The sequence below is a fragment of the Dipodomys ordii genome, unplaced genomic scaffold, assembly GCF_000151885.1.
Source record: "Dipodomys ordii isolate 6190 unplaced genomic scaffold, Dord_2.0 Scaffold173, whole genome shotgun sequence".
Lineage (NCBI taxonomy): Eukaryota > Metazoa > Chordata > Mammalia > Rodentia > Heteromyidae > Dipodomys > Dipodomys ordii.
Genome location: NW_012267389.1, coordinates 1,219,776 through 1,227,765, shown reverse-complemented (window position 1 = coordinate 1,227,765; position 7,990 = coordinate 1,219,776). Strand labels below are relative to the sequence as shown.

Sequence of the window (7,990 nt, the reverse complement as noted above, 5' to 3'; positions counted from 1 at the left end):
CATATCCTTACATACAGCCAAACATACTTTTTGGATATTAACACATACCCTAACCTGTGTCCTTAATATATATCCTAACACATACCTTATCCCTAACACATGTCCTAAGTCTAACACAGCCTGCCGTGTACCATAAACCCGACTCGTACCAAAACAGAGAGTATAAACACTAACTTGTAAGGTAACACTTACTCTTACATGTACTTTGAACCATACAAGGCATTCTTACAAGCACCACAAGCATACACTAATGCATGTCCTAACCATGAGATAAACCTTAGCAGATACCCTAATATATACCCTAACCATAGCATGTATCCTGACCACTATTATATATTATAAACCTTACATTACACCCTAACACGTACCCTAAACTCATCCCAACACACATCCTAACATGTTGTCTAATGCAAACTGTAATGGTAACCCTAACTTGTACCCTAAATCTAACACATATCCTAACAAGTACTCTAACATGGACTTCAAGTCATGCATGTACAATAATGTGCACCAAACATGCACTAACACATACTCTTATCCTAACAAGTACCCTAACAGGTACTCAAAACCACAGAAGTCCCCTTACATGCACTGTAACTTGTACCCCAAAGTAACCTAATATGTACCCAAATACATGCCCTAAATTTAACACAAATCTCTACTATAACACATTTTCCAATCGGATTTACACTCTAACACATTAAAACATGCTCTAGACAATGACACATATGGTAACAACTACCCTAACGTGTACTCTATAAACCATACAGGTAAACCCTTACATGCACCATGGATGTACCCTAACATACACTAACTCTGACCTTGATATATATGATAACATGTACACTAACAACATTCATGTACTGTAACAGTTGGGACCCTAACCTAATACCTACTATAAAAGATACAAATACCCATACATATATCCTTACATGTACCTCAAACATGCACTAACCCAAACATGTACCTCAACCATGACATGTAGCTTAACATGCACCCTAATGTACTCCAACAAGTACTCTAATCCACACAGGTTCCCTTACATGCACCTAACATGTGCCATTACACATACAATAACCTTAACAAAACATGCTTAAGGTGGATCCAAGTTTCCAAAAAGAGATAAATAGCACTCAATCCCCACCCATATCCTCACATGTGTATGCAATCACAGTTGTGTGAACAGAATGAAAGCACAGCTGACTACTCATTTTAGGCTCCAGGATACCCCAAAGTTAGGCACAGCGGGGCCCACCACATCAATGATGGTAAAGAAAGGACTCTAAGCAATACAACCCCACAACTGCTGAACTGGCTGGACACACACCATACAACCATACAGGTTTGGAATTGTGAATACTAACACATATTTCAAATGTGCCTTGACTCTAACTCAACTCAAAATCCTAAGAGATATCCTAATGTGTGCTCATCCTAACAGGTACCTTAACACTAACATGTACCCAAACCCTAATAAGTACCCTATCACATACTCAAAACCATACAGGTATCAATTCATGAACACTCACATGTAACTCAACATTGCCCTAACTCAAACCTATATCATAACCATATGAGATACCCTAACATGTGTGATAATCTAATACATAACCTAACGTGAACCCTAACATGTGCTCTAATCCTAACTCACGCCATAATCCAATCCTAATGTACACAAACCCTAGCACATACTCTAACATGTAGCCTGACAATTGTATACCATAAATCTCATACCCTAAACACATACTCTAAAAAATTAAGAATTATCCTAACACGTATCCCAACATGTACTCTAAACTCTGCAAGTATCCTTACATGTTTCCTAACATATGCCTTAATATAAGTACACTCACATGTACTCTTACCATACATATACCTTAATATACCCTAACAGGTAAGCTAACCTTAACCAAAACCATAACCCTAACCCATACTCTACCATGTGTCTTAACTCTATCATATGATCTAATGTGTACCCAAACACATACTCAAACTATTAACACATAGCATAACAACAACACTAACATGTACTCTTACACATACTCAAACCAATAACACATAGCATAATAACAACACTAACATGTACTCTTAAACATACATATACCCTAATATGAACCACAGCATGTACTCTAAACACTAATGCACCCTAGCAAGTACCCTAACAAGTACTCTAAACAATACAGGTACCCTTACATGTACCCACAACTAAACCCATGTCACAACCTAATACATGCCTACCCTAACGAATATTCTAACATGCACTCTAACACATTACGATGTACCATAACAAGTACCTTCATATCTACTCTAAGCAGGTACATTACCCTAACATGTACCCTAAGCGAAAGCCTAACCATGTATCCAAACCACAACATGTATCCTAAGATGTACCCTAACACTACCATGTGCTCCAAACTTTACATGCACCCTAACAAGTACCCAAACTATCTACGCAAAAATTAACACGTACTCTAACCCTAATCTAAACCATAACAAATACCCTAACACATATCCTACACTCTAACATGTACAGTGACAAGTACCTAAACACACACTCTAAACCTTGCAAGCATTCTAACATGTCCCTTAACATACTCCAATGCAAATCCTAACACATGCCCTAACCTTAACTCAAATCCTAAACCTAACATATTCTATAACACATACTCTAACATGTACTCTAAATCCTAACATGTTAGGTAAAAAGTATGCTAACACATACTCTAAACCATATGGGTACCCTAACATGCATCCTAACATGTACCCTGACACATAACCTAACCCTAACACATACTGTAATCACTAACATGTACAATAACAAGTACCTTAACACATAAGCTAAACCATACAGGTATTTGACATATGCCCCAAACATACACCAACACATAAAATAACACTGTAACTCTAACATGAACCCTAACGGGTACCCCAACATACACTCTGAGCCATACTTGCACTCTAAAAAGCCCACACCCTAACACACCCAAAGCCACTCACCAATCTTTAGCCCTACCCTAAACTGTTCAATAACTCAAATTCATACGAAACCATATAACATGTTCAGCAATCATAACCACTCCCAAAACCTAACACAGTACTTAACTGTAACTCTTACCCCTTTCCTAACAGGTCCCCTAACCATTACCTGTTCCATAATCCACTTCATAAAAAGTCCATAACCCTAACCCATCCCACAAAGTTCTTCCTCATTCGTTACCTAACCCTGAACCTTTCCTAAACACTTATCCTAACACTTCCCCTAACAGAGTCCCCAACCTCTCCCTTTGTCTACCATGTTCTCTATTCACTTCCCGAACCCTCAACCTGACATTCCATAACCCAAGTGTTAAATAACCCTTTCTGTAACTCCTAACTTCACTAGATCCCTAATCCTAAAACATTCACTAACTATAATCCACGGTCTTTCTGTAACACTGACCCTAATCATAACTTTTTCCCTATTCTAACCAGTTTATCAACCATAACTAAAAACTTAACCTCCACCCCAAGTAGCCTAAACAACACCCAACTTTAACCCTACCTGTACCATCAACAACCCTACACTTAAACTCTAACCTCAATCTGTAACACTGACCCTAATCATAACTTTTTCCCTATTCTAACCAGTTTATGAACCATAACTAAAAACTTAACCTCCACCCCAAGTAGCCTAAACAACACCCAACCTTAACCCTACCTGTACCATCAACAACCATACACTTGAACTCTAACCTCAATCTTACCAACCCTAAAAACAGTAGCCCTAACAACCCTAATCACTAACTCCACCCCTGACCACTAACAACTCTATTCCTTTACCCTATTTCTCAAAAACCCTAGTCCTTAAGTCTATTCCTCCCCTAGCTCAGGGGGATGGATTAGGGCTGCTGAATGGATTAGGTACACAGTTATTCTATGGATCTGAGTTAACAAATGGCTTCGGGTTAGGACTAAGATTGGTGAGTGGCTTAGGGTACATGTTAAGGGTACAGGTGCCCTAAGCAAAACTTGACTCTACCATTCATCAACAACCCTATACCTAAACCCAAAACCAAACAAGACCAACCCTAACAACAGTAGCCCTAGTAACACTAGCCCCTACTGTCGCCACCCCAGACTCCTGGCAACCCAAGTTTCTTAACCTAATCCCAACCCCAACCACACCCTGGTACTTACCAGACTTACCTGCATCCTTGGAGGTAGATGGCCTTCTTTCATCAAACCTGCTTAAGCTGGGTCCAATTTCCAGAGATACATAGCACACAATACCCACCCATATCCTCACATGTGCACGCATGACAGATGTGTAAACAGAGTGAAAGCACAGCTGACTGCTCATTCCAGTCTCCAGTCTCCCCCAAAGTTGGGCATAGCAGGGCCCACACCATTGAGCAGGGTAGGGCAAGGACTCTGAGCAAACCAACCCCACAACTGCTGATGCCATGGGAGTTGTCTAACATACACTCTAAACCATACAGGTTTAGAATCCTGAACACAAACATGTGCCTCAAACATGCCCTAACTCTAACCCCAATCATAGCCCTAAGAAATACCCTAACATGTGTGCTAACCCTTACACGTACCTGAACCCTAACATGTACCCAAACCTTAACACACCTGAACACGTGCAGTAAACCACACATGTACCCTAAGATGTACCCCCCCAATATACTCTAACGTTCCCTAACACATAACTTAACCCTAACATGTACCCTAATTACTAACATACAGTAACAATTACCGTAATGCAGTCTAAACCATACATGCACCCTTACATACACCCGAACAGCAATGTGTCTTAACAATACCCTAACATGTGCTCTTAATATATACCATAATCCTACCAAACATACCTAAAACCTAAACCATGACATACCTAAACCCTAACACATACCCGACCTCTAACACAACCTTGCTACATACTAAAATTTTACCCTTACCCTAACACTTATTATAACATATACTCAAGATACTAACATATATGGTAACAATTATTCTTACGTGAACTTTGAACAAAACAGGTACTCTTACATGTACCCTAGCATGAACCCCAAACACTCTAATGTATACCCTAATGTAGAAATTATAAGATATTCTGACATGTAACCTAAACAAGACATGTACCTTAACCACTGTCACGTACTGTAAACCTTACATATACCCTAAGAAGTACCCTAAACTTAGCCAACACACATCCTAACATGTCGCCTAACCCAAACCATAACTGTAACCCCAACACATACTCAAACATGTACTCAAACACACACTCTAAACATGTGCACATATCTTACAACGTAATCTCATGTGTAGTTCTAGTCATAAGTGTACTCTAACACGTGCACAACACATACCGTTTCCTAAATGATAACTCATATCCTAACAAGCACCCTAACACTTATTCAAAACCATGCAAGTACTCAAACTCACTCAAATACGTACCCCAAAGTAACCTAATATATACCCTAATATGTGCCCTAACTTTACCAAGTATTTTAACCCTAACAGATTTCCCAATAGTACTCTAACACATTAAACATACTCTAGACACTAACATAAATGGTAACAAGTACCCTAACATGTACTCTATAAAGCCTACAGATAACCTTACATGTACCCTGAAATCACCTAATATACTCTAACCCTGACCCTTACATGTATTCTATCAAGTACCTTGACATATACTGTAAAATATACAACTATCCATACATGTACCCTAACATGACTCAAACATAAGCTAGCATGTACCCTAACATACCCTAATAGGTACTGTAAACCACACAAGTATCTTTCTATGCACCCTAACATGTATCCCCTATGTTCCATAACACAGCCTAACATGTGCCCTAACCCTAAAAAGATCCCCTAACACATACCATAGTATCTGCCCTAAGACACACTCTAACAAGTGCCCTAACATGTACCGTAACCCTAACAAATCCCCTATCAAGTACCCTGATTCTAAAACATACCCTAACATGGACCCAAACACATAGCCTAATGTGTGCCATAACTTTACCATGTATATTAAACCTAACAGATTTCCCAATAGCACTGTAATGGACTAAACATGCTCTGGACCCTAACCCATATGGTAACAAGTACTGAAACATGTACTCTATAAACCGCAAGTGTACCCTGAATGTACCCTAACAAAATATAATACATACTCTACTAATAAATATGGTAACAAGGACCCTAACATGTACTCTAATCCATAGTTACCCTTACATATACCCTAACTCACACCTTCACACAAAAACTAACTCAAACCTTAATACCCTTACAAATACTCTAATCCTAACGTGTATATTAATATGTGTCCCAACCACTAACACACACAGTAACAAGTACCCTAACACATACAGGTACTCTTACAAGCACCTTAACATGTACCCCAAATGTACCCTAGCACTAACCCTAAGCAATACCCTAACACACGTCGTAAACCTAACACAATATTGACATATGCCCTGAAACATAGCCTGCATAGTTCCCTAACATGTGCTCTTAAGCCTAGGTACCCTTACTAACACCCTAACATGTACTCAAAATGTAACCCAACACATACCTAACACGTGCCCAAAAAAAACCCAAACCATAACCTTAATCAATACCCTAACATATGTCCTAATCCATGTCCTAACCCAAACACATACTCTAACACATATCCTAATAAATACCCTAACCACTAATACATGGTCTAAACCATACAGGTAACCTTCATGTACCACAAATGTATAACCTGACACATGACCTAGTGCTGGCTCTAGTCCTAACATGTACCTTAACCCTAACATGTACCCTAAAATATTCCCTAACATATACCCCATCATACACCCTAACTCTGGCCCATACTCACACCCTAACATATACCCTAACCTAAATCCACACACAAACATGTACTCTAACACCTTATGTACCTTAAAGTGTGCCTCAACCCTAAAATGTATGGTAAACATTAACATATATCCTAACAAGTACCCTAACACATACTCCAAGTGATCCTTACATGCACCCTAACATGTATCCTTACATGCACCCTAACATGTACCCTTATACACACATAGCTTAACCCTAACAATCCCAAACACTTACCATAACTGTACCATGTACCCTAATGTATACCCTAACCACTAATATGTACAGAATCAAGCACCCTAACATGTATTTTAAACCATAAAGGTTTATGTTCACCCTAACATGTACCCCAAACCTACCCCAAATGCATGCCCTAACATGTACCCTAATGTACCTTAAACCCAAACACTATCTTAACATGTTCCCTAACATGTACCCCACCATACACCCTAACTCTGAACCCATACTCACATCTTAACATGTGCCTTATCCCACACTCATACTCATACCCTAAGACATACCCTAAGCCACTCAGCAATCTTATGCCTCACCCTAAACCAGCTGCTAAGCCAAATCCATAACTATGACTAACACTTTCAACAACTCCCCAAACCTACATTAATCCTTTACTAACAAATTACCTAATCCTCACTTGTTCCATACCCACTCTGAAGACTGCTCCATAACATATCCATCATCCTAACCTATCCCACAAAGTTCTTCCTTGCACGTTCCCAAACTATGAACCTAACTTTAACATGTATTTTAACCTAACAGATTTCACAATAGCACTCTAATACATTACACATACTCTAGACACTAACACATATGGTTAAAAATAGTCTTACACATACTCTATAAACCATACACGTAACCTTACATGTACCCTGAATGTATACCGTAGCATACTCTAACCCTGACCTTAACATGTACCCTAACATGTACTCTAATAAGCACCTTGACACATGCTCTAAGAAACTGTAACCCTAACACACATCCAAACATGTACTCTAATACAAGCTCTAAACACTTATATATATCCTACAAGTACTCTAACATGTACTTCAAGTATTACATGTACCCTAAAGTGTGTACAACACAGGTAACCTTACATATATCCCAAATGTATAAG

The 7,990-nt window shown here is 39.0% G+C and overlaps 1 long non-coding RNA gene across 1 annotated transcript; it reads right to left on the bottom strand.

Moving 5' to 3' along the window:
- Nucleotides 1-2,020: 2,020 nt before the first annotated feature.
- LOC105998817 lies at nt 2,021-7,435 on the bottom strand. The gene is made up of 3 exons (XR_001175711.1): nt 7,062-7,435; nt 2,471-2,482; nt 2,021-2,042 (listed from the first exon to the last, which is right to left on the bottom strand). It is a non-coding gene; the product is annotated as an uncharacterized LOC105998817 (long non-coding RNA).
- Nucleotides 7,436-7,990: the final 555 nt, after the last annotated feature.